This window comes from Buteo buteo, chromosome 12, assembly GCF_964188355.1.
Source record: "Buteo buteo chromosome 12, bButBut1.hap1.1, whole genome shotgun sequence".
Lineage (NCBI taxonomy): Eukaryota > Metazoa > Chordata > Aves > Accipitriformes > Accipitridae > Buteo > Buteo buteo.
This window is the reverse complement of record NC_134182.1, coordinates 38580055-38606540: the sequence shown is the minus strand read 5'-3', so window position 1 is coordinate 38606540 and position 26486 is coordinate 38580055.

The window sequence follows — 26486 nt, the reverse complement described above, 5'->3', positions numbered from 1 at the left end:
CAAGAAGGGGGCTGAAATAGTTGTCTCTGCCTCATGACTTCTCTAATAACTAGAATAGTGAGTCATGCCTGTGTTTGCTTTCTTTGTTAATCATTTTCTTCTGCAGTAAACTAGAGCTTTAATAGTAACAATGTATGAATTTGGAAGAAGATTTAAAAGCTCCTCCATAAAGCAGGAAGTGGCACCTATGATGCCTGTAATTGATGGCTCTGTGATGTGTGATAGATGTGTGTTGGACTACTGGCCTTCATATAGTTGCCTTTTAACCAAGGCAGTACTTTCCTGGCTTCCTAAACAAACTATGCATCTATTTGCATGCATGACAGCCATTTTGCCCTCTTTGGTAGTTTATACACTAGGGAGGGTAAGAATGGTGGTTCTTGTATCTGCTTCTGGAATAAGATAATAATTAGAATGCAGGCCCTTTCTTTAGTGGTCTACCTAATAGTTGAATATAGCTGCAGTCTGATAACAGGCAATGTGCTAATGTGCAAGTAGTCTCTAGGTATGAACTGTCAACACAGAAAATAATAATGTCTAAGAACATGTTCCAAAACCCTGAAGTCAGTCCAGTCAGTAGGATGAAGTTTAAAAGTTAACTTTTTATCTACTTATCTACATCAAGAAGAAGGAAGACAAAGGCCTCTGAACAGAAACAGTGATACCCTTGGGCTGCAAAGACAAGCAGGCTGAAGAATATGGCAGCAGCAGTGGTCCAGTTCATGCTTTGAGCAGCTCTGAGTTCTGAGGTGAAAACCTCTTAATATGTAGGTGTGCTCAGTCATCTACCTGTGTACACTTTGACTCAGCTGCTCCAACAATGACTTTATCGTTGATGGTGGGAAACTCGTGCTGGCTTTACATGGAGCATGAATCTGAATCTAGCTGCTGGATTTTATGCCTGGATGGGTCTTTTAATTCTTTTCAAAATCTTAACTTTCTAGCAGAAATCACTTTGAAAATGTGACCTGTAAATCTGTCAGTCTTAATTCAAAGTAACAAATTTTCTGTTTTAAAATTGGGAATGTATAATACTTTATGGCTTGGTCAGCTCACTGGTTATACAAGGTGCTTCTTTCTAACTCTTGTAAGCCACATGCCATCCTTATATCATGCTTTTCAGTTCTTTCCATTTCTTCTTCCTTATGTGTTCTTTGTGCCCTCCCTTTTCATCTCCTACTTGTCAGCATACACCACTCTTCTCCCAGCTGTTGGAATAACACCAATAAATCCCAAATGCTGCAGTGCTGTGTCTAATCTTGCTCACTATAGCAGAAGCTTCATGGAGGCAGAGGAAGAGATGCTTTCCCAGTTAACGTGAGCAGTTAATTGTTTGCCTCTGCTCTCCTTTCTTTTCTGATTTTTTTTTTATGGTCTTAGTTCTTCTCCAGCCCATTACTGATCAAGAAGACCCTATGGCTTCATCACACTCACTTTTTGTTTTCTTTGTGGACTTTAACAAATAAGTCTTAATCATGTTTTTGTTGCTTCCTCTTAGATAACAAAGTACAAGTCCCTAGTCATTGTAATTATTAGTATATTCCTGGAGAAAATTGCAACAGTCTACATTAAAGGGCTCCCTGCAGAAATTTACTCAGTAGGTAACCAATTTCTCTTTAAATAAAAGGCACTTAGAGCAGTCAGGCTTAAAATAAGAGAAGGGAGAGGGAACAAACAGGATTTTGAGGATCAGCAGGATGATTTGCAGTGGTCAGGAACAGATAGTCATGCTGAATTATTTGGATAATTAGTCTTCATTAGTAAATTGGAGCAAATTATGATATAGTGACAAGGTTGTATAGCATGCTGGATGGAGAGTTTGAGTTTGTTTGGGGTTTTTTTGGTTTTGTTTTTTTTTTTAATCTGGGTGTTACCCAGTTTAGAATAATACTAGTCCTGGATTTGAATGTTCTGCTAGCAGGTTAAGGAAAGGTGGTTTATAATCTACTACTACTGCCATTCTGTATGGTTTTATCAGCTAGAGTAACCATCTCCTATTTTGCTAGCCTTCATTTTGTGAGATTGTCTAGGAACAGAGAAGCTTTAGAGGATAATGATCATGACTGGTTAGACCCTGACCTTTTTCTGACCCATGATATACCAAAAGTCCAGTTATGTAATAGATACACTCCTGGATTTTGAGGGGGAAGGATTTAATGGACAACTTGTATAACTGTCTATTACTATGCATACTTGTCCATCTATCCATCTTGATGCATTTATAATGTACTAGTTGTTAGGGTACCGTAGTATCAAATCCTTGTTTCACGAGGAAGTGCAGTCTCCTGTGTGTTCCGAGCAGGGGACTGTTACTTATCTGATTTCCATCACAGTATTATCTGGCTGATATCCTATCTAACAAAGACTAGAGTGAAGTGTATTACAGGTAAGGTACAAGAAACTACTTAGACAATTTTGGAAAAGGAAACTTGGTAATACGCTTCTGACTTCCTACTTCTTAGTTACTGATCATGAACATGGAGTTTATAACAGTCTGTGCAAAATTCTTGTGTTTAACTGTTTTTTATATCTGAATGCTTTTGGGGGATGGTCAGTGGCCAGTAGAGAACTGGAAGCTACCTGTTTTCATAGCTACAACAGGGAGTTCACTTTCAAGATGAAGGTAACCAGATGTGGTTTAATGTGAAGTGAAACAACTTGTTATTTTCTCATTCAATAACATGCAATAACTCCTCTGTTTAACCAGCACTGTTTAAACCTGACTTTTAGCATCTCTTCTGGTTCATGCACCAGAGCAGTTTCAGTGGTCTCATGCTGGTCAGTTACCAGAGGTGAGGTGGTAAGAAGCAGAGAAATCTTGTTGCAGTCTCTAAAAATGCTGTTTGCAAAGGGAGTTAAACATGTTCTGCAATGGTGATTGCTTTTCTGTAGTAGCTTTCCTGTTCATAGCCCTTATTTGTAAGGAGTTGCTAGGCAGCAGAAAGCAAAAGCACTTGGCATATTCCATTTAGCAAATCTATGATCTTAAGATAAACCTTACAGGATTGGTGCTAGTTGTTGCTTTCTGTACATCTGGGTATGCTATAGTAAGAAATTGAGAATCACTGTTATAAAGGAAAAAAGTCAAGATAAAAGTGAACCTTTCTGCTAGGTATTGTTTTGTCAGTCTGCTTTCTTTGCTGGTTTATGGCAGCAGTAGGAATGTGTTCATCGCCAACCAAATGATGCAGGTAAGGAAAGTGGAAGGCAGCTCTAATGAAGAAAAATTTCTTTACAGGATCCATTTAAACTTAATTATGACAATTTCATTTTCATCAATGACATTATTATTGTTCACTGTTATGGTAGCTCTAAGACAGCTACTTAGATTAGACTTTTTGCTAGTTAGTGGGTTTAATGAAACAGGTTGTCCTTTTGATAACAGCAATTGAAGGCAATAAAACACAGCCTTTTGGGGTTAATATTCTACCTAAAGCAGGCCCACATTCTGTAAGATAGCTTCAGGGCACCGGGGAAGCAAAAAGCAAATAACTAACTTTTCCACCAGTGTTTCATCTACAGATTCAAGTCAAGAGTGTCCAAACTCAGATTAGTGTTTAAGTAAACATTGAAAGTGGCTTGTGAGTACCTTGTTACAAACAACAAATAAGCAACTCTAAAGTTTGGATGCAGGCTTTCTTTGATTATGCAAAGAAATAAAATGATTTTTTTTACTCTTTAGTTACCTTTACTTATCTAAGGGCATAGACAGGACCCAGTTTTGAGTACAAATAATTGATCAGGTAGAAGCAGTTGCTGACAAAGTAGAGAAAGGATGGAAAATAGACTATTAACCCAGGGTTGCTGAGAATTTCAGAGCTGGGGACATAACAAACTACACAGTGCCCATGTCTGAGCTCCCTACACTGTCTTCAGATACTTGGTCATGTGGTGAGAAATGTGATATGCTGCAGCTGATTTCCAACAAGAATAATGGTAAATTCTGAACTCCCCTTTTCTGAACATGCTTCCTGAAGTACTTGGAACAGCCTAGAAAAATCTTTTATTGCAGTGCTTTAGCTTTTCTCTTCCATCTAAACAAACTCTTGATAAGTCCAGCGTCTGTTCTCTTGTCTCAGTGGAACTGGAAGGAAATGAACGTCTATTTTCTGCTTAAAACCACATGAAACTACGTAAATGACTAGCTCCTTAGTGCATGACATGCCTTTTGTCTAACACAACTTGCAAACAAGATTAGGACTACAGGAAAAGAGTAGAATATACTGTGGTAGCTAAAGAATCCTTATGAACTGCACAGAGGACCTGTAATTAACTGTATCAAACTAGAAGAATCAAGGAAAAGTTCAATTTTCCAGACTTTATTAGCAGGTGAAAATAAAGGAATAGAGGAAAAAACCTCCAACAGCCAGCAGGTTAGAAGTTAATTAGGAGCAGTGCTAAAGGATTGTTGTTTGACTCTGAACCTTATGGAGTGGTTTAAAGCTTTTTATTGCCACTATAAATGTTTGTGTGCTGGCAAGTCTTCTGACAAAGGAAAACAAATCCCTGGGTATCTGTGAGCCAGGCTGCTGTCAGCTGTGGGGGTTCCTGACTGCAGGGATTCTAAATCCCCAGCAACACTTGTTAAATCCTGTATTTCATTTATTCTTTTAAGAGAAGATTATTGGGGATTGGTCAGGGTTGTGCTTCTTTAGCAAAAGTGCTCAGTCAACATATTCTAGCTCCAGATGAAGAGCTGCACTGTTTGGAACAGTGCAAGATAAGGAGCTCTTAGGATGTAAAAGCAACATGTACAAGCAATGTAAATTGAGAAGCTTTTGTACTTGCAACAGATGATAAAAAGAAATGGCCTAAAATTGTTTACCTGTAGTAAAAGAACTGGCAGTAGTTTGTTCTGAATCCTTTCCTTCACCTCTGACTTTCATACCTAATCTGGCAATACTACTCTTCAAATTATGAGAAATAAGCTTGGTCATTTTAGCCTGTTTAGCCTAACTTTGTGTTGACTAGATAATTTTCCATATCTTTTAACCTCAGACTCTTAAAAGTCTGCTTCTGTGCAATAGTGACTATCAATAAAGGACAGATGATGGTTCTATTTTCAGTAATACCAAATCTCTGTGTTACTGGATTACTTGGCAATGCAAATTTGAAACGGGTAGGACAAGCTCACAAGCATGTTTCTGCAAAATTAGCCAGAGTGCATAATATGGTATTTGCCTTGGCTTACTAGCTTTATGCTGGCCGTGGTAGGAATATTCCTGATTGAGCAACATCTGATCTGCAGGGATAGATACCCCTTCAAATTTTTTTCAGCTAATTTACAGTAGCAGATGTCGTTTGTCCTAGTTCAGCATTTTGTCTCTTAACCTAATCTAGTACTAGGCATCCTAAACTTGATTTACAGTCCTTTGGAGCTATAGCTTGAGTTTTTGTAAAACAAAGAGCATGAAACATGCATTCCTCTTACCTGGGGGTGTTAAGATTGCAGTACTATTTCTGCAGCAGGAATCTTAAGGACAAACATACCATAACCTTAATCTGCTTTCTTTATCACAGTCTAGGTAGTCACCAGTGACCTGTCATTACAAAAGAGGCTCTGAATCTTATCATCAAATTAAGTTTTGACTTCTTGACTTGATTCTTTAGTTGGGAAAGCAATGGATAACTCATTCTACTTGCAGATTGCAAAGAAGCAGTAAAGGAACTGAAGTTGATACCTGTATTCAAATGAGGATTCCTCCTGGAAAACAAGATATTCTGCTTGCAGGGACTACAGTGTAAAGCTTATGGCTTAGGCAATAAGTTCTCTCCTGAATAATAGAGAAGCAAATAAGATTTAAAGGGATGTTTAGAAGTCTGCACTGCCATGCTGTGTAAATGCCTGCCCTTCTCTTGTGGGTGCTGTGTGCTGCTGCCAGAGCATTGGTTAAACTAGTATATTGCTGAAAGGACTGAATACCAGCAAGTAAGAAACAGTGAATAGGTAAACTGAACTGTTGTGCCTTCATTTATGGAAAATTAAATTTTTTTAGTCTCTGGAGAACGCAGAGGTTAATTATGGGAAAACAGATCTTTGTGCTGATGTGACTTCATATTAAATTGTAGTTTTATGGTCAGAAGAGACTTATTACAAACCAACTGTTTGAAATCCACTGCACTGTAGATAAAACTTTTTGTTGTCCATCTTTTGCAAAGTTGCTTGTAGATGTACTGCAGCCCTGATGACTTTGACCTATGTGCTATCCACACCTGCCACTATCATGTTCCTTCTGGTGCTTCTGTACTTGTTCATTCCCCATTTATACCTTAATGCTTCTATTGTGGATTTCTGTAGATTTGTACTTTCCAGAACAGGGTGCACAGTTCAGTTTCCAGCTGGAGCATTTGCAGTTTTACAAAGGTTTTCTACAGTATCTACTCTCTTACTCCTCCTAAAATTCCTGCAGCCTCTTTGACCTATACTTCTTGCATAGGAGGTATCATAAGCACAGAGCTGTGAAAGGGTTAATGAGCCCAGGCAAAGTTAACAAGGGATGGGCAATAAATGGTTCCAGCTGTGTATAATTAACTGTATTACTGTGAAGTAAATGACTTTTATTGGCAAGCATGTCATAACTTCATTAAAAGTCATATTTACAGCCCTCTCACATGGAATGAGTACTTGTGTAGTCTGCAATTTAATGAGCAGTCATTTTCACCTTGTTCCAATTATCTTCCACCCACCCCTCCCTCTCTGTGTGGGGAGCATGAAGATGAAATACAATGGGAGTGTAATTAAGGCTGGCACAGATTCTTTCAGGAAATGTTTTTCTATTCCAGAACAATCATTTCTATTGCTTACTACTAATAATAATTTAATGTTTAAAATACATAATTTTCTTTGGTCCCTAAAGCATTATTTAAATAACAGTTATTAAAGAACGACTCTGTGGGGAAGATTTCCCAAGCCCTGAACCCCTGATAGCTGGGCACCTGAGATGCTGTGTGTAATGAGGCATGGTGACCTGACCAAAGCAGTGTACACAAAAGGAAATTAGTATCACTTTTAAGTGAGGAAATTTGCAATTTAGCTTAATTATATCTGTGTGCTGTGAGGATGGACTAGTGGAAAGCCTGTGTATTAGAACAAAGAAAGGTCCTTTTCTCCTTCCAGAGGGAATTGTTCTGCATAGCCCTGTGCTGCCTCCTGTCATCCTGCTGTTGGCTCATGTAGACATGTAGTGAGAATGAGTTGAGTTGGGAAGTTCTTTGAGCTCTTGTGCTTGTACATGTACCAGGAAGGCACTTACAGAAAACTGGCTACCACAGCAGGAAGTGCAGATTAATTTTTTTCCTGTTCAAGGAGTTCACAAGGCTAGAGGTGTGTTTAAAGGAGAGGTAGTCAGACTCCATTGTGGGCATTAAAGTCACTTCTAGCGTTCAAAAGCAGGTTTGCCGCAGGCTATATCAATCTGGGACATGAGTTCTTGCTTGACTTACCAACTTACAGTTCATCTTAATTTTAGAACAAATGGGACAACTTGCCAGGCTGTTAGCAAAGTTGTGTTCCTCTAGGACAGATCCTGATTTTTTTTGTCTAGACTTTTTTCCATGGAGTGCAGAATAAGTTTAACAAGACCTTTTTTTTTTTTTTTTTTTCAGCACCAGCTATCTTGTCATAGTTCTTGACTGACACAAATCAAACTTAATAGTCCAGGGCAATGCCATATGTGCACCCAGGACAGTGGAGTGAAAGCTTGTGGTCAGCTTTTCTGTATACTTTACTAACTGCAGTCATTACCGTACAACTGTAGAGTCTCATTACAGGTTTCAAAGTGGAGACAAAATGCTCTGTTGGAGCCTGTTGGAGTAGCTGAGCAGTCTTTGGAAAGATGGGGGATGCACTTGCCTGACAGATATGCTAACAGTTAATATCCCTTGGGATCTGCTCAAAGGTTCAGAATGAAATAAGGGTTATGGGAGATTAATTACTGGGCACTGTGAAAGTGACATGGTTAGAACCACATGATAAATTATATTTATCTCATGGCACAGTATAACAGCAGTACAGTCATTGTCTGTTATTCTTACCAAACACACATGTTATACTTGATAGTAAGAAAAGGAATTTGAAATTCAACATCAAGGACTAGATTCTTTGCAGATACGAATCAGCTGAGCCGTTGCAATTTATAGTAGCTAAGAATCTGAACCAAGTATTTATGAATGTCCTTTTATACGCAAAAGGAAACCTCGGTAGAGGCTTTGGCCTGATATGTGTACTAGCACAGTTCTGTTTTGACTAGTTACCTAGGCAGTAAGGTGTTCGAGGTTAAGTGTAGATGATGTTCCAGTGAGATAGCAAAGTGGTACTGCTCACCTGTTTAGGGAGCGCTGACAGAGTGCCCTCAGAGAAAACCACCTCGATGCCATCCAGCCATTTATTCATTTCTTCCTACCTAAGGGGACAGTGGCGAGGCCAATTATTTTTTACATGAAAAGCCTAATAATTAGGCAAACTCTGTCTGTAGTGTGCTGACAACAGTTGTAATTGACCAACAAAGACTACTAAGGTGTAGTAAAATAGAGTACCTGCTCTAGCAGGAAGTACCCTGACTTGGTTACTCATTTTTTGGCCAAGCTCATCTTTACACTCATCCTTTCCCAGACCACAAGCTATTAGCTGCTTGTGTGATTTTTAGACTAACAAAAGGCTGCTATGTTAATCAAAGCAAAAAGATAAGATGGGTCATGTTTAGATTTTAACAGCTTATCTGAAAAAGCTATAGCCCTTTAAACTCCTTATGGATGGGAGGGCTATCCTAAAAGACTGTCAGTGTAGATTGTCATCTGTATTACAGTGATGCTTGAAGGCTTCTAACAAGATATTCCTGTGCAGAGCCAAGTGACGCCCCTCCCTGTATTATAAATCTTGCCATCCAAATAGCCACGATAACTGCTTTCCCTATCTTGGCAGTGTCTGGATTGTCTTTACAGTAGTTAGATAACACTTGCCTAGCTGTGACAGCATAGTCAACTGCCATTATATTTATCTGGCTTTGTGTAGTTGTTTTTGCAATCTGTAGAGAGCTCTGTGCTGGTTGTGGCTCTCCTTGTGCTAGCTTTTGCACTAGTGAAACTAGGTTGTGGTTGTCCTTACCACAGTGCCATCAAAGCAGTGTGTGCATGTAGCCTAAGTGACTTGCCTGAGGTTATACAGAAAGTCTGTGGAAGAGCAAGAAACCAACTTCTCAGGTGTTTTTGCCTAGTGTCTTTTCTGCAGGAGACTTTGGTTTCTCCCAGTTATTTCTGTACATGAATCAGTGTCCTGAGCACCTCTATGAGCACTCTGAACTGTTTGGAGCTCCTATCCAACTTTGAACAGAAGTATCAGAGGTAGCCTTTAACACAGCAAAAAATCATTCATACTGACAAATCAAAACCATACTTTTCTGAGAAGTTAAGGCTGAAATCTGACTTTGGAAGGATTGGTAACATCTCAAACAATTACAGGTTTTGAGCAGGTTGTCTTCAAACTCAGCACGGGACAACACTACTTCTATAGAGTGCGATTTCCATGTTGGGTCAAGAAATACTTGCAGCAGCTTCCCAGGAAGTCTTGACATGACGGAGTGCACATATGCTTTATCATCAGGAATGTTTTCCCATTCATTTGCTTTCATAAGACTTGGTAGTTACTGTACAGTCTTATTTTGTAATTAAGATGCCCTCCTGCATACTTTACATCATGAATAACATTGATAATTGTGTGATACAGTAATTGAAGATAGCAATGATTAATTCTTGTGATAAAATTTATACTCGGAACAATTGATTTTACTGCCAGAAATGTACAAACTTCCCAATGGAAATACTTTTACGTAATTATTGTTATTAGTTTAAGTTTGTTGGGGGAGGGAGGAAATGAAAAAAAAATCAATTACTCTGTGTTTATCACTAATCTGTTATGATCACTTTAATACAGAGGAGTTATAACTCAAGGTGTGTTTTTTCTAATTCATGAGCTATTGGAAAAGTTTACTGAAACTGTAAGGGCTGAAGAAACTGGGTATCATGAGGTGATTACAGCTATTGAGCTGTAGGGAATTTTTCTTTCTAATGCCTCTATGTTCTTAAATCAGTGATGAATGAGGGTGGTGCCAGCAACTGTTAGTTCACAAGCTTGATGGGACAGGCTGATCAAAGCTTTCTCCCATGAATTTTCCTTCCAAATGAACTAACTTCAGTTAGTAATTTAGGAAACTTGTTTCTGTGTTTTCACTTGAACTGTTACTGTTGTTACGAAGGGTATGAGTTTTCAGATATATCTAATTAAAGTGTGTCAGGTCTATCATGTTATACTTGAGCTAATAATAAAAAAAAGAATGTAATAACCCCTCTGTTAGGTTCTTCTGGTTAATGTCACCAACTTTTCTTGTTTCATTTAGATAAACATTTTTGTTAACGGATCTGCCCATGTGAAAATCCATCTCATGATGGTGCAATTGTGGCTGCTTCTGAGATGCTGACAATTTGGTAACATAAACTATGCTGCTTCTATGCTCTACTCAGTGAGTCCTGGTACTATTTCTTCATTCCTTCCCCTGCATGCCCATATTAACTATTGTCTGTGCATTAGTTTGCCTGCAGTGCAAGAGGAGGACTTAGTTGTCGAAAGACAGACATGAGGAAAGCAGAGCAAGTGGGTTTGACCTGGCAGTACTGGATTATCAGAGGACATGTTCCAAGGGGCTAGAGATAAGCACGTGATCCAGAGTCAGGGCAGTGATTAGATAGAAGCAATTTCTCCAAGAATAATTAAAATTGAATTACAGACTGATTCTTAAACCAGTGATTTTTAAAATACCTTAGTCACACAGGGTGCCCTGGACTGGCCAATTTGGGAGGGTCTGAAGATAATGAAGTGGCAATGTAGTTGGTAATGGATTCAGAGGTGTGGGACAGAGTGCAGTAAATGTTAACATTTGGGGGAAGAAGATAGTGGTACCTGACTAGTTTCATTACTAGGGAGTTTCTTGCATGTTGCTTGCATGAACAATTTTGGGAAAGCAGACCTGCTTTTGTCATTAGACTTCGTACCTTAGGATGTCTAAGGGTTTAGATATGCTATTCAGGCCATCTGCGTGCCTCCTTCCACCTCTGGTAAATTAAAATAAGACCAGGTCTGAATCAATAGCTGCTTTCCTTTTCTGTTTTGAGGATGAATGATTTTCACGATTCCAGAATTTTGGGGTAAAATTCCAAAATGCCTTTCTGCATTAAGTTATGGTTTAGAAGGTGATGAAAGGTTGGCTGAGGGAGATAAGAGTAATTCCCAAGCGCATAACAGACTGGTTTCATACAAAACTTCAGCAGTAAATCTGATTACTTTTCTTAAATAGATATTTTTCCCTTTCTTCCCTTACTGTGGGAATTGTAAGGAAATGCCTCTAACTTATGTGCTGCTCGGATATTGGCTGGTGTGGAAAATTAGCAGTTCACTTGATTTTGCTAATGCTCCAGAATTTCTATAGTAACAAAGCCATTAAATAGAAACACCTTTCCCTGCACCTGCTGTCCACAATCAGTAAGAGTGGGAAAAGTGTCTGATAAGTCTACAGTCTAATCAGGGAAGTAAACTGTAGCAGCCAAAGCTCTAGCAGTGCATGAACTCCAGATTGTAGCAAGCAGCAGTTGTGTGCTGCTGGGGCAGGTATTAAGCTGATAAATCATCAGTGAATATTCTGTGAACAGGCTTTTTAAAGAAGTGTCAGGAGCAGGAAGCACACTGGTGGAAAAAGTAACTTTGATGGCCACTGAAGAAGTATTTATTAGGAGCTGTAATCAGTGCTGGTTAGACTGTAATGCAGGAGTGCCTTTGTAAGGCTGCTGTTGTGTTGTGGCATGTGGATGGAGAGCAGCTGACATAAAGACCTGAAAAATGATCTGTTTTTCCCTTGGGTACTGAAGAACAAACTGTATCTCTGAATTTTGTACTTATGAACCAAAAAGCAGTTTTCTAGAAACTGAAACCAGAGAAGAGTTTTTCCCATTGTTGCATTCCCTGCACAAAACTTTCATATATATGGGGCATTGAGCTGGGGCTCAGGGAGGTCAGTGCTCTAAATGGCTTTTTGAGCAGGTGGGTGTCTGATCCACTGACAACAGATTCTAGGTTTGTGAACACTTACGCATTGCTTCAGACCAGAGCACAATAGTTTGTGCTGCTAGTGAAGTTCCTCTGAAATTACCCCCAAAATACCGGAAAGCAGAAGTTAGTTGTGACCTGTGAAATGACTGAATACTATAGTAGTAAGTGCCATGTGTATCTGGACTATCTTACATCCAACCCTTATTTGAAGAGATTAAAAAAAAGTACTGGCTGTGTCCGCAGGGAAAAATTTCACATTATGCATCTGGTTTTGAGCTAAATATGTTACTAGTATTATTACACACTTAAGACCTTTGTGTATTAGTACATGTACCTGAGGCTAGTGCCGTATTTTTTTCTTGAGTGAATCTTGTTATAATCCTTTTAACTACAAGAACATTAAGCTGAAACCAATTATTTACTGAGTTGGTGAAATGAGCCCTCTATCCACTTGGTAATAAAAGAGCCTACAAGGTGTTCAGGTTGTTATTGGCCCTGTCAGAACTTCTTTCCAGAATGTAAATCTATGGCTGGTTTTACAGTGCTGGCCACAGAGAATCTGTGGCTAATCAATATTTTGTGGGCAATGAGCCAATGATAAGGCCAAACTGAGTAATGAGAAAAGCAAAGAACACATGAACTTGATGCTTTGAAGTTCCACTGTCAGTGAAAGATTTAGGGTGCTGGAATTAACCTGCAACTATTTCAGCCATTTACAGCATTACTGTCTGGACAATCTTGTTGAAAGGGATTGGTAAGAACATGGTGACTACAGTAACAGAAGAGTCTTTGACCACTGAAATGAGATGCTGTGGCACCAGGTAACTTTAAAAAGTGACTGGGGGTGTTGCAGATGTTGTTATGAGTGTTGCAAAATAATGCTCTGTTAACTTACTGGATATTGGGTTTTTATGGAGCTTACACTCCAGGTGACCCAGGCAAGATTTGGAATGTCACTTTGTTAGTTCTTAAGTACACTTAACAGCAAGTCCTAGCTGGGACCATCAACCAAGCCTCTAAGGATAACAAAAACTTAAGCTGAGCTGATACTCTAGGGGAAACTACAGGGGAATGGGGAAACAGTTAGGATGGTCAAGGTGGTGTCTGTGGCTGCAGGACATCCTGCATGTCCTCTCCTAGTGGGACTTTCCTAAATTCTGAAAGTTTCATGGCAAAGTTGTATGAAACCATATTGGTAATGGGCATCAAAATGGCAGAGTATGTCACCCTGCACTGTGAAGTATCTATCTGCTGTGTAATTAGCCTCCAGATTAGAAGAAACAATTTGTGATATTACACTTTGTAACAGATTAAATTATGGTTACTGCTTTGTAGAGTATTCATAATAAGTGTAATTATTGCAGTTACTCTTTTCAGTAACAAAACAGTGCAATAGCATACTGATGTATTTCGGAAGGTGTATTACACCACCATAAGCATGGTCACCCTAACAAGTCTGTTCAGTTGCATGCAACCCTCATATTTTGCTTGCTGAACCTGCAGTGACTGTATGAAGATACTGCCCTGAATGACAGATTTGGATTATGATAATGTGCAGAACTTGAAAATGCGCTTGCTAGGGCTTAATGAATGCATGCCAGTTAAAAATAATTAATTCTGCTCTCAGGGATTGATTTGGACCACAAGATCAGTAGCGTAGCTAAGGCTGCTACCCTTAGTCCCGAAAACAATTTTCCCAGCAATGAAGATTAATCCCTTTTTATTGTGTTGATGAAATAACAACATGATCATAAAGCATAAGAGAACAAGAAGTAGTTGACAAAGTATGTCTTTGATTAATTGCCATAATAGATTGCAGGTTGCTGACTGAGGAAATTTTTTCAATGCTCATTTTTCAGTCTTTAAAACTTCAATGCGCAAGGAAAAGACAAAGAAGAAACCAGCTATGTAAATGCTGTGCACAGTTTTATGTATGTGAGCCACCTAACAAAGCAGTCTGAAGGACAGCTGTTAAATTGATGGGAGTCTGGTGAGACAGAAGAATGGTACAGTGGTTAATGTGATGAACTGGGGTTTCAGACCTACCTGCAATTCCTAGTTCCCCTTGGGTATCTGTGGCCCCATCTTAATTATGAGACAGTAACTTGCTTAGTCTGTAGTGCATATGTGATGTTTATCTTTACTCGGTTTGGGAAGGGATCCTGTTCACTGAGGAACTCGCAATACATTCGACGACCATGTGCTGAAGGACTTTGGGGCTTAATTTCTCAGCTTTTTGGTGTCATGACAGAACATGTAGTAGCAAGGTAAGAGACATTACTACTGTATGGTGAAAGTGGCATTGTTTTGTTAGAACTTGAAAAAATAAGACCCATTCTTAATCTTCTTAGTCATCATCCACTGAAATTCTCTTTGAAAGTCTGGGGAACTAGTAAGTTATTAGCAATCTACAGATGATGAAATTGAAGGACAGGGAAATGGAATTTGAGTTCTGCAAGCTCAGCCCCACAGTTTTCCAAAGAGCTCCTTCACGTGTGACTCCCAACAGGGGCTATGACATCTCAGAATCTGTAAGATCACACCTCAGAGTGCTGCTTCTGAAAACATTAGCTGAAGTGACTTATTTAACTTGTCAGAGAATCGGTGGTGCAGACAGGTGTAAACCCAAGGTATCCTGAATCTCCCAATTAGCTTAGTTAATTAGGGGAAACAGTCATTAAATAAGAGTGGATTGTTGCACAGCTAGGGTATGGTATGTACATTCCCAAAGGAATGGGGAATGGGTCCCCAGGAGGAACAGTTATTCTATAAAGATAGTAGCTGTTCCAAATGGTGCCTCATGGACCTGTAAACTTAAGAGTTTCAAAATGAGAAAAGAAAACAAAATCTGCTAAGTGCTGTCATATTAGAACCAGCTCAACTATTTAAAATCTCCCCTAGAGAGACAAGTAATTAAAGAGTATTTTTCCCCTTCAGTTGCCAATCATGCAATTCTAAAGTGGGTCATCACCTATCTTGTTAAAGAACAATCTTCATGTTCTGTAAGCAATGCAGTTTATCTTGGGGGGGGGGGGGGTGCATGTAGGAAATCAGAATCCAGGAGTAGACTGAGGTGCTAAAAAAAGTGCCTGCCTTAGCTTAGTGGACCTCCAGAGACATCTGCATATTGTAAGAGCCCCCAGTCTCCTGAAGCAAGCAAATCATACATACCATGAAGTTAAGCTTTTTTGCAAGTTATACTGCTTCCCTGAGCTCAATTCATCACTTGCCTCTGGTCCCTAGAAAATGCAAGGACCTGCAACTTACCTTAGCCAGTGAGAATTTGCTATTTTTGATGTCTTGTTCTGTGTGGATAAAAAGCATTATTATTATTATTGCATCCTAGGTAACCAAAAGTGACTTGGACAGCTGCTGAAACTTGCCCTGTGGGCAGGGTCTAGATTCTCTGGGAAGGCAACTGGGAAAAGAAGAGCCTGCAATAACTAAAATAGAGTTGAGGGGTGTAAGGGATACCAGTGATCTATTCTGATACTGTGCACAGGGCTGGGTTCCCTACTGTCTGAGAAACAGTTGCTTGTCCTTGAGCAAAACAGAACTAGTGAGGGAGAGCAAACAGGAGCTTCTAGCCATGAGAAAGTGACTGCCCTCACTCTGCACACCCAGAGATGCACAGCAGTAGGGAAGTGGTACTGTGAGGTAAAGGTGGGAGTACAGACGATGCTTTCTAGTATACATTGCTTATCTAGATTATGCACAGCCAAGATGCCTTTGGCTACCTGAAAAGTTGACTTTCCTGCAGCTGGCTCCGTGGTATAATGAGCTGCAGGTCTCCTGACATCAGAACCCTGGGAGAAAGGCTGAGAGCACAGCCTCTGCCAGGGCTCACTCCCTAACAGCTTGACACGCAACAAACTGACAGCAGCCTAGCCTAGCCTGTCCTCTGTAGCCTGCAGTATGGCAGCCTACAGTACCATCTGCTGGCTGACACCACCTCTGCTCTGATGTTTCATCTTTCGTGATAATAGTAGGGAAATGTTCAATGTTAAATTACCTTCAAACCACAGGAGAGAGCGTGAGCTCTATAGCTATGGAATCATATGCATTTTGACATGCTGCTTTTATTGGACTGTGGAATAGAATTCTATGTATTTAACAGACCGTAGATGAGTGCAAGTTATCAGGCACTACACACTTTTGAGAAAGCAAGTTAGAACTATGCAAACACAGCAACCACATTCAATAATAACTTAATGGACCATCATATTTAACTGACTCTTCACTATAATTGTTTAAAGAACTTAATGGATTTCTTGTACTTAATTATTTAATTTTTAATTATGGATTAGTGAGATGATAAAACAAATGAGGGATAGAGTGCTCAGTTTGATCTGCCCTTATGCAATAAAGCAGACCTGAAAAGGGCATATCTACTCTGAGAATTCAGCACAGTATACAGCATGTGTGCATACTTAGTTTTTCCCACTCCCCTTTACTTGTCCTGAGAAGTGGTTCTATCTTTGGAGCTTTCCAATAAGTTTTTACTTTTGAAATCGTTTATTCTGTCTTCAACTTGGGCATTGGTTACTTCAGATAGGCTCACAAATTTGCTTTGCATTGAGGATGATTGAAAATTGTATTAAAACTTCTTAATATGGCTCCATGTTATAGCATTAGGCATGCTTAGCTTCCACTGGGAGGATGAGGGTAGCAGAATAAAATCTCTTAAATTCTCGCTGAAATTAACCAATGTGAATGTTAAAGATCCAGGCTTTACTGTAAAAAAGAAAGACAACATGATTCCACTATAATGCTCTACCAAATGCAGATAACAAAACTCGGTGTATTATATGCTCAGCTGGCTTGTCCACACATTATAGCTCTTTCATGATCTTCAGCTATATAAAATAAATCACCATTATTAGTGCTATCATAGCACTGCACACATCTAAAATGCTGAAGAAGGATTCATACTAATTTAGCTCAACAAGAATGGAATAGACTTCATTTCCTTTGGCTATGAGGAATCCTTACTTTCCATCTACTGTTTGTTCGTGAAATAGCTATACTTATGTCAAGAGTGAAAGTGAAACCAGTGTAATTCTTAATGCAAAATGTCCATATACATTAACCCACAAAACAAGTACTTGTGAATTCCTCCTTTTGCATCAGGGTACTTGCAGCTTTTACATAATTTAACTCCATGTTTAGTTACATGAAGGAATTTCTGGTTTGATTTTTGCACAATAACACTTTGCTGTTGTATTCAAATTGCCAGTACTATCTGTGAGAGTATTTCTACAGCACATTTTTAGACATTTTATCATTATTCTTCATTTAAAATGTCAGCCTTGTTCTGACAAATCTTGTGTGCTTGGTTTGAATAGCTTTACAAGTGTCAGGCTGGAGTTGTCAGAAATAGTGATGAAGACTGCATCTTTTGTTTCCTGAGAGAGCAAGCATAAAAGGTTTTTCTGTAGAATGACTGGATTGAACTGGTACTGCAAATTTCAGGTTGTTCCTATACATCAGGATTTCTCCAAAGTCAAGTCCAGGGAAGACTATTTTACTGCAATCCAGAATTATGGGATTCAACTGTGTCAGCAGGCTTTTAAGCAAATAGTGTTCTTCCTGTCTCAAATGCATCTCACCTGATAATGCTTTCCTTTGACTTCCTGTCTCTTTTATATCTGACTGGGCAAGCAAATAGGCATACTTACAAGGGGCTGTGGCAGGGGAGTAAATGTTGACTGCTCTATTCCAGTCAGGTTCCTGTTCCAGGACTTGTTACCATGTTTTCCAGGTACCTGAGAAAGAAATAAGTAAGAAACAAATCCTGGTAGGGAGAGGGTTCTGGGTAACAGGATCTAGTGCACAAACCTAGGAGTTTCTTCTCTTTCTAGTTCCTACACTTCTGCAAACTGAGCACTTGGGGAGAGGTGGTGGTGTCAAGAAGGAATTCCCCTGCTGCAAATTACTGCACAATTGATTTAGCTTGCTGGAGGTCTAGCTTCTCAAGTGTCAGGTAGTAGCCATGGCTGGAGTCAGTGTAATGTCTTGATGGGCTGTTGAGTTGATGTAGCTTGGCAAAATCCTATGTCCTTAAATTTGTAGTCCAGTTTACCCTAGGCTTGCATGTCACAGTTGGTGACTAGAGCGTATGGGAAGTTGGAGTTGAAAAATCTGCCACAAGACTAGGAGAAAAAACAGTCAGTGAACAATAGTTTTTTGGAATGAATGTGTCGTTAGCTGTTGTCAGCACAAGGAACTCTGTCGTTTCTATGCAGGGATAAGAGTGTGCTTTCTGTTCAGTCACAAGAAACTTCTGGTCTTCTATTTCACTGTGGTCCTCTGGAAACCCTTAATGGAGTATAAGAGGCAAATGAAGTGTTTCCATTTGAGAGCTATGAATAGTATCAAAGAGGGATGCACAGTCTGAAATCTATCTATTAATCAAACATTTTAGTGTGCAGATGCAAATAATACTCTGTGAAAAAGTTGTGGTAACTTTAAAAATTGTCTCAAATATAGAGTCTCTCTTCCCTTGTTTTCCCCACTGAATTGCATTTACAACAGAAGCTGATCTAGACAGTTAAGAGCTCCCTAAGAAAAACAAATCAAAACAAAAAGCAATTTAAAAATCAGTGCAATTTCCTCAATTCTTCATGTATGTCCTGGTTGCTGGACCTCAAGGGATAGCTGTACTTTCTGATCAGTACTGATACAAAATTCATATGTGTCTGGGCTATTGTGTGCAAAGTAATGCCTAGTCCCTCAGGTTAGAGTGAAAAGCCAAGTCAAATATTACAGGAGACCTTTCAATTTTGAAAGGTTTCAGAAATAAGCACAATACAAACATATAAAGGGATCCAATTATATGTAAACAAACTGTTATTGCAGTCTCCTCCTTAGAAAATACAATTAGATTGCCAACAAGATTGCTTTTGGATTACTTGGATTAAGCATTGCATTCAGAGGCTTATGAAGTACCTGGAATTTCATTTTTTCCTGCATCTTCAAGTTGTAAAACTCAGTTATACAGGGCTTGCAGGTTTCCATCATATGCTGCTAAGGTCCTTCTGCATGGTCTCAAGTGTATTCCTTGGAACAGATGTTGAACTAGTAAAATGTGGTTCCTGGTGATAAGGAAATGGTTAATCCTTATCTAACAAAGACTACATAATACTCATCTTGCTGAGTAACCTAAAGTTAATTAAAAGAACCCCATAGACATAAAGAAACACAGAATTAAAGCTGTCCCCTTCTGATAAAGTACTGAAATCACTAACTCTGCCCCAGGGGGATATGCCTCCTTTCTTTGCATGTAGAGTACCTAGATATAGAGAAATCCCAGAGTAAGTGATTTAGCTGGAGTCTGTCTCTCTCCATCAGCATTTGGTAGAACCCAACAGTGAAAATGAAGTAAAATGGTTTTGAGATTCAAAAATTTTAAATAATGTCTGTGTTTTAGTGTTTTATGAAATTACTCCATTTAAGTTTTTCATTAAAACCCTAACTCCATATCATCAGCCTTTTCATGATGACATTTTTTCCATCTTAACCTCCTAAGTGCCAAATGTTTTGGAGCAAAGGAATCTGAAGTGACTTAAGTAAAATTCTTCCTTAGATAGTAGTCTTGTCTAATGTTGTCTTCGTAGTTATGACATACCTATGCTCACAAATGACTGTCAGCTAACACTAGATTTCAGTAGAACCAGAAATAAAAGCTTAATCTGTGACTTCTGTCCCACCTGCTCGTTTTAACCCATACTTACCCTTTGGAACAATACTCACAAGATGTACTACTTCCAAAGCCTGTTCTGAAGTAGCCAGACAAGCTGTTCCTTTTCTAGCAGCCTTTTCTTCATCTGCCTTTTTGTGGAAATTTAAACGGAACAACAAATGCTTGCTTTTAGTTTTGTTAGTTTTTTAGATACTGTCCAATGAAGAGGCTCCAGAGAACAATATTTATCATGCTATTAGTCTGCTGCACTAAGAGTTATCCCTGGAATAGGTAAGCTTCTAAGAGCAGAAAATCTGATCTAAGGATAAATGTAGTCTGATTATAACATCTGTGTTTTTTAAATGGGATGTAGCTCTTCTGCTAGCAAGCCACCTTTCACCTAGATGTTGTAATATCTGTTTGCAGCTAATTTAGAAAACTAAATTATATAATGAGCTGTGTGCAGCAGAACCAAGACAAAGTGGTGGCAATCTCGCTGAGGGAGGGGGAATGTAGATATACTGGGTCCTTTCCCCTAAGGCAACTTTGCTTTGGTTAGCGTAGATTTGCCACAGTTGCAATGGTAGTGGCCCAGTGAAATCTGTGGGACTTTATTTGCTTCAATTGCAAGGGATTCATTTAATTCATATGCTTCTACTATGTCATTGATTGGTTTGCATCAGATCTAAGCACAAGTCTTTGCTGCAAGATTCACTGAGAGAAACAGTTGGTTGTTGCTTTTTATCTCTCCATTGCTGTCTATTGCATCACAAGTCTTGACATAGTAAATCTGATGAAGATATGGTCAGAATAACCTCTTGGTTTTGTGTTTGTTTTTTTTTTAAATGGCCAGTAGTTCTGCTAGTGAAATGCAACTCTGGTATGAAAGGCAGAAATGTAACTTAGTGCATTGAGATTCTCTTCAAGAAAAGGCAAAAAGTGGGGAACTTGTCTAAAATACCTAATGTTGCTGAAAACACATAGAATCCCTAATAGCCAAAGTTGTCAGCATTGTAGGGCTTCTCATTCATACTGTACAGGTCCAGTTCTTTTGGGCAGCTGTGAAATTACTCTTACTTGAACAATAGCAATCACTAATGATGCAGTGATGATGAGAATCAGACCTTTGGATATTGCAAATGGAAATGAGAGTTCCTGGCTAAAGCAAACAATGCAGTATGCGCTTCAGCTATCCCAGAATCTTGGCTACTAATCCTCTTGCTACTTATTGTGCTGGCTACTAATCCTCTTTCTTACTCTGTTTCAAGATATGATGGATTCTTGCTGATATATATATGTATAAAATATGCCTGTATTTCAACATAAGGTTTAAGGACAGAAGATCTTAAGGATTACTTTAACCTTCCACTCATTTTTCAGTAAACCAAGGACTGTAACATTGTCCAGGCTGCTGACAAGAAATTGCCTGTTCTCTTCAGTAGGAATAAAGTGGTATAAGACAATTATGACCCATTTGGCCTGAACAAAAACTGGTGTTGCATCACTTATCTTCTGTAATCAGAAAGAATGAAGAAAAATTGACCAGATGCTTGTTCCATTTCTGAAAGTCGTATATGTCTTAGTGCCAGCAGGACTATTGATTTTTCTTTTTCTTGACTTTTTTCTTCTCAGGAGGTAAGACTCAGTTTCATTCAAGTCACATGAAACTAAAAGATTAGAAAAGCCCTGCTCAATTTCTGATGTGATTAACAAAGTTTAGCCTGAGCTTTTTGCCAGTGAATAGAACAGTAACAACAACCAAAAGGAGAGATGGGATTGTGCCAGCTGGAGAACCCTTCTTGTATAATTTTTTTTTTCCCCTTCTAATTTTGGTTTCCTCACAGAAGCCTCTTTTTGTGGAGCTGAACAGGGAGCCTAAATGAGTCCATATTCACAGATCAGTGGTGAATGTTGCTGGGCGATTATGTAGAAAAACGTGATGTTTTCTTACAGGGACAGTGAAAGTGAGGGTTCATTTTAGTTTCTATATTTGTCCTCTTGGTATTGTCTTAAGGAATACTGTTTCATGCACACAATGAAACTAAGAATAGAAGTCGGTGGCGTGGGGCTGAGGAATAATGCAGTGAATCAGAATTTTAATGCTATTAAAATCTATTGATGGTGCTGATTAATTACTACTAGTGCTGATGGGAGGGCCAGACTCTATAAGCTAGTTTAATTATTTTCCAGTTAGTGTTAATCTCAGTTAATGAAATCTCTCAAAGCCAGAGAAGAGATGACACAATAAATGACTGTTATTCATGAGAGACTCTCTTAATCTATAAAACATCAAAGATGTCGCTGCAAGTATCTTTGCTTTGCTTGTATTTTATTTTTTAAATGATCAAAACACTTTGTTCTCAAGTTCTTGATAAATCAGTGTGTGGCAGTTCAGAAAAGATCTAAATAGATGATCACTTTTCTTAAAGAAATGAAACAGTGACTCAGGTGCAAGCCTCTACACAAACCATGGGTGTCTAGGTAATTATATGATGCTTTATTATGTATCTGCACAATACATCTGTCAGGAAAAACAAGTCATTTGAACTGAGAACAAGTCCTGATCCTGAAATGTATTCACACGCCTAAACCCTAAATCAATGAATGCTGAAGTGCCTAAATACCTTTTGATAAACAGCCCAAATGATGAGCCTTAAGTTGCCTAAAAAACCCCAGTCCAGCAGAGACTTACGAACTGTATCCAGTGTTTTTAATGCTCCAAAGTGTGCCTTGGCTATTTGACCATTGATGCTAGTGAGAAGATAATCTATAACATAGGGATTGGCTCAAAGTCTATTAAACAGGCCAGTGAGGTAGAGATTGATCTGATCATATTTTATAAATATGTGAAGACCACAAGAGATAAAGCAAAATACCTAAGCAAGCACATCCACTGACTATTCTGTATTGATTCTGTATTGATGCTATGTCATAGCACAGTGAAAGAGAAGTATAGAGGAAGCTGGTAATTGTAGCAATATCTACAGAAAACCAGAGTGCTTTAAAGTAATTATAAATGTATGCCATATAGAGCAAACAGTGTATGTCTGTCGGGGAAAAAAAATTGCCTCTGCAGAAAAACAGCATAAGGCTGGAACTTTTATTCAGCTTTGAGGTGTTAAATAAGAGAAAGGGCAAGTTTCTACTAAAGCTCATGAGTAACGTATAGAGACCTGACTTTGGCCGTGCTATCAGGTGATGCATAGGCACAATAGAGTGAATTCTGTTAATTTACTGTAATTCATAGCTTTAATGAGTTTTTGAATAGACTTCAAACACATTCTATTCCTGTTAACATCCTTGTATATTTATATGATGCAAATGATCATCTTCATTTTGGAAATGCTATTCATAGGACAGGGACCATGTAGGGAGGGAGCATCATTGGTTTTCTGGCTCTCCCTGATCCTTACTTGTTTTCTGTGTTAAAGCTAACATCAGATTTGTTTAATGCTTTTCATTCTGTTGTGGTTTAACCCCAGCCAGTAACTAAGCACCATGCAGTTGCTTACTCTCTTCCACCTCCCCACGGGATGGGGGAGAGAATCGGGGGGGGGGGGGTTGGGGAGGTAAAACTTGTGGGTTGAGGTAAGAACATTTTAGTAGAACAGAAAGGAAGAAACTAATAATGGTAACAACAATAATGACAATAATAATAAAAGGATTGGTATATGTAAAACAAGTGATGCACAAAGCAATTGCTCACCACCTGCCGACCGATGCCCAGTTAGTTCCTGAGCCCCCTGCCCCAGGCCAACTCCCCCCAGTTTATATACTGGGCATGACGTCACATGGTATGGAATATCCCTTTGGCCAGTTTGGGTCAGGAGTCCTGGCTGTGTCCCCTCCCATCTTCTTGTGCCCCTCCAGCCTTCTTGCTGGCTGGGCATGAGAAGCTGAAAAATCCTTGACTTAGTCTAAACATTACTTGGCAACAACTGAAAACATCAGTGTGTTATCAGCATTCTTCTCATACTGAATCGAAAATGTAACACTATACCAGCTGCTAGAAAGAAAATTAACTCTATCCCAGCTGAAACAGGACAATTTCTTAATTAGTGTAGATAGTAAACTAGGTCTGCTGGTAAAATGGAAAATACATAAGGACATGCCTGTATGCCCATACAGAAGATTGTTGGAGCATATATAGTTGTATTAGTTCAACACTGAGCTAGTATGTCTTATCTCTGGGGTGTTCTCATTAATCTCTGCAATGGGTTCTATTTACTGTTACCAGTGGTTTTTGAAATAGGTCTTGTTCATGCTCACAACCTGAACAGCAAGTACAGAAACATCCCAAATTATATGGATATAAAAGATAAATTGAAAGCAACACGCCTGCTAAGGCAATATCTGGATTTAGGATATATGCTTGCTTGATTTGGTATAAATGAGTTTTATTGCTAGGTGTTCCTAGCATTGCTGTTGTGCAAAGCTGTACTATGGTTCATGTGACTGACATAACATTTTAAGGGTTTTGCTCTTTGGCTGCAGCAGACCTGGTATTGTTGCCAAAGTCTTTATTTCCTTCTTCTGAGTACAGTGGCAGTAGTTCCTACAATGCAGAGTGGCTTGGAAGGAGTCACCAAGGGCTCATATATAGAGCTGCAGGTTTATCTCAACCCCAAACTTGGTGCTTATCTCTTATGTTTCCCTTTTGACCCTCATGAGCTCACTAAGTATACTTGTTAAGTATACGTATTCTGCCCCAGATAGGATTCCATGCATAAAGGTTTGAAACAAAAATTCACTGAAACATTTCACAACATCAAGGTTTGGATTAAATAGATTCTGGTTGATTTCTGACTGAAGAATCAGGTTACTCTTTAAGTCTTCTGATTTTGCATTCTTTCATATATGGAACAGAGCACAGCTTAAATCAGAAATTAACTGAATCAGAGGCTTTCGAGCCTGAATGCCCAGTCTGGCTAACACTGAACAGGAGCTGGAAACAATGCAGTAATAATACTCTATTTTCAGATAGCAATTTGATTAGAGGGGAGGAATCTGTTCCATGGATAACATTTCCCATTTTCATGTCAAACAAGAACTAAATAGCGCAAGTTAATGAGCATGAAAAAGGAACATGAAATCAGTAGAGTATGCTGTCTGGCAAGGAGGAAATGAAAGAGCAGAGATGGAAATTGCAAGAGGGGATAATTTACTGTATTCATGTGACAGTTTGGCTACCCCCTGTGATAAGAGTGCATTTCAGATCTATGGATCCTGATGTAATTGCTGATAATGTGATCACTTGTTTAGTATTTGAAGGCAACTGGCAGCTCCCGACTTAATACATGTACACACACAAGTGGTTCTCAGTGCACTTTTGAAAGTTTGTGCTGCCGTACCTCAGTAGAAAAAGTTATAGTGGCTAACAACTCATTTACTCAATACTTCGGTTAAAAAAATTCTCCTTCCCTCCCTCAAGCCTTGGTGTTGACTTGCTGGGGCCCTAAAACTTCACCTGTTCTGTGGGGAGCAAATTGTGCTTTGGTTTAGTGCCATGGTAGTGTCCTCATCTCCTTAACTGCAGCCTGCACGTGTTTTCATATAGTTTTATGTTTATGCATATAGAAAGATACCTATAAAAGTAGAATGAATCAGTAAATACTGTATAGCTAGATCATCTGTTAGACCGAATTTGTCTTTGGCTGGTTTTCTGCTGCATTTGTTCATTATGAGCATACTTTAAAGAGGAGTTGGTGGCATTGTACTTTTGAGGCTGCATCGAATGTACTCAGTGTCTTCTTCATTTGCTCCTTGCTATATGTCCATCCATCTTTTTCTATTACTTGAATTACTTCTATTACTGAAGCTGCTGGCTCCAGGTGAAGGAGTCACTCGTGTGCTGCCAGAACAGATGGCCATTCTGACTTCAGCTTCTGACTCAACTGCTGCATTTCCTAGCAAGCAGAGTGACCAAGTGTTTACATGTGTCCTGTGAAAGGAGGAAATGGACTCTTCTGTTGTAAATTTGTGTCTCAATTTCTACCATTCCCCTAAGGTTGGCATTTCTTAAATGTACTTAATAAAAGCTAAGGCAGAAGAAAGATTAGGGAAGGAAAATGAGTAATGATACAGACTTCTTGAGGTATAGATTATTTCTTTTTACAATCAAAGTACAATAATATCCTGGTCCAAATCGGGCTATTAACACAACTGCTAAATTTACAGTTTGCAAAGGCAACAAGAGTCACTTCACTTTTTTAGTAATAATGCTGTCAACAGCACTGGATTGATTTTACATTACCTAAAAGATTTGGGAAAGCTTTCCTTTACTGAAAGACTTCTGAGAGATTTCCATCTGGTCAGCACCCCCCCAAAAAAAAAAAAAAAAAAAAAAATCAAAAAAAAAATCAAGTGTCTAGATGAGCTTAGCAACTGCTTTGGTACCCTGGTCAGTTTTTTCAAACAGATGCTGAATTCACTTGCACACTCTGACTGGAAGACAGGCAGCAGCCCTCTCTATCTTACTCTGTTTTCTCAGAACAGTCTTGGAATATTGCTGGAGAAGGGGAAAAGCATTTTCAGGTGTGCTGTTTAATAGCTGGTATCATTGCTGTTCTTGTCACATTGTGAAAGCTTAGACTTGATGGCCCAGTTGGTCCCTTCCAGTGTAATGTTTCTCCATTGCTTCATAAATAATTTTGTTCTGTAAGCTAACTGAAGCTGCCACAGTTCTCATTTTGAACATGCTTTTACAGGAAC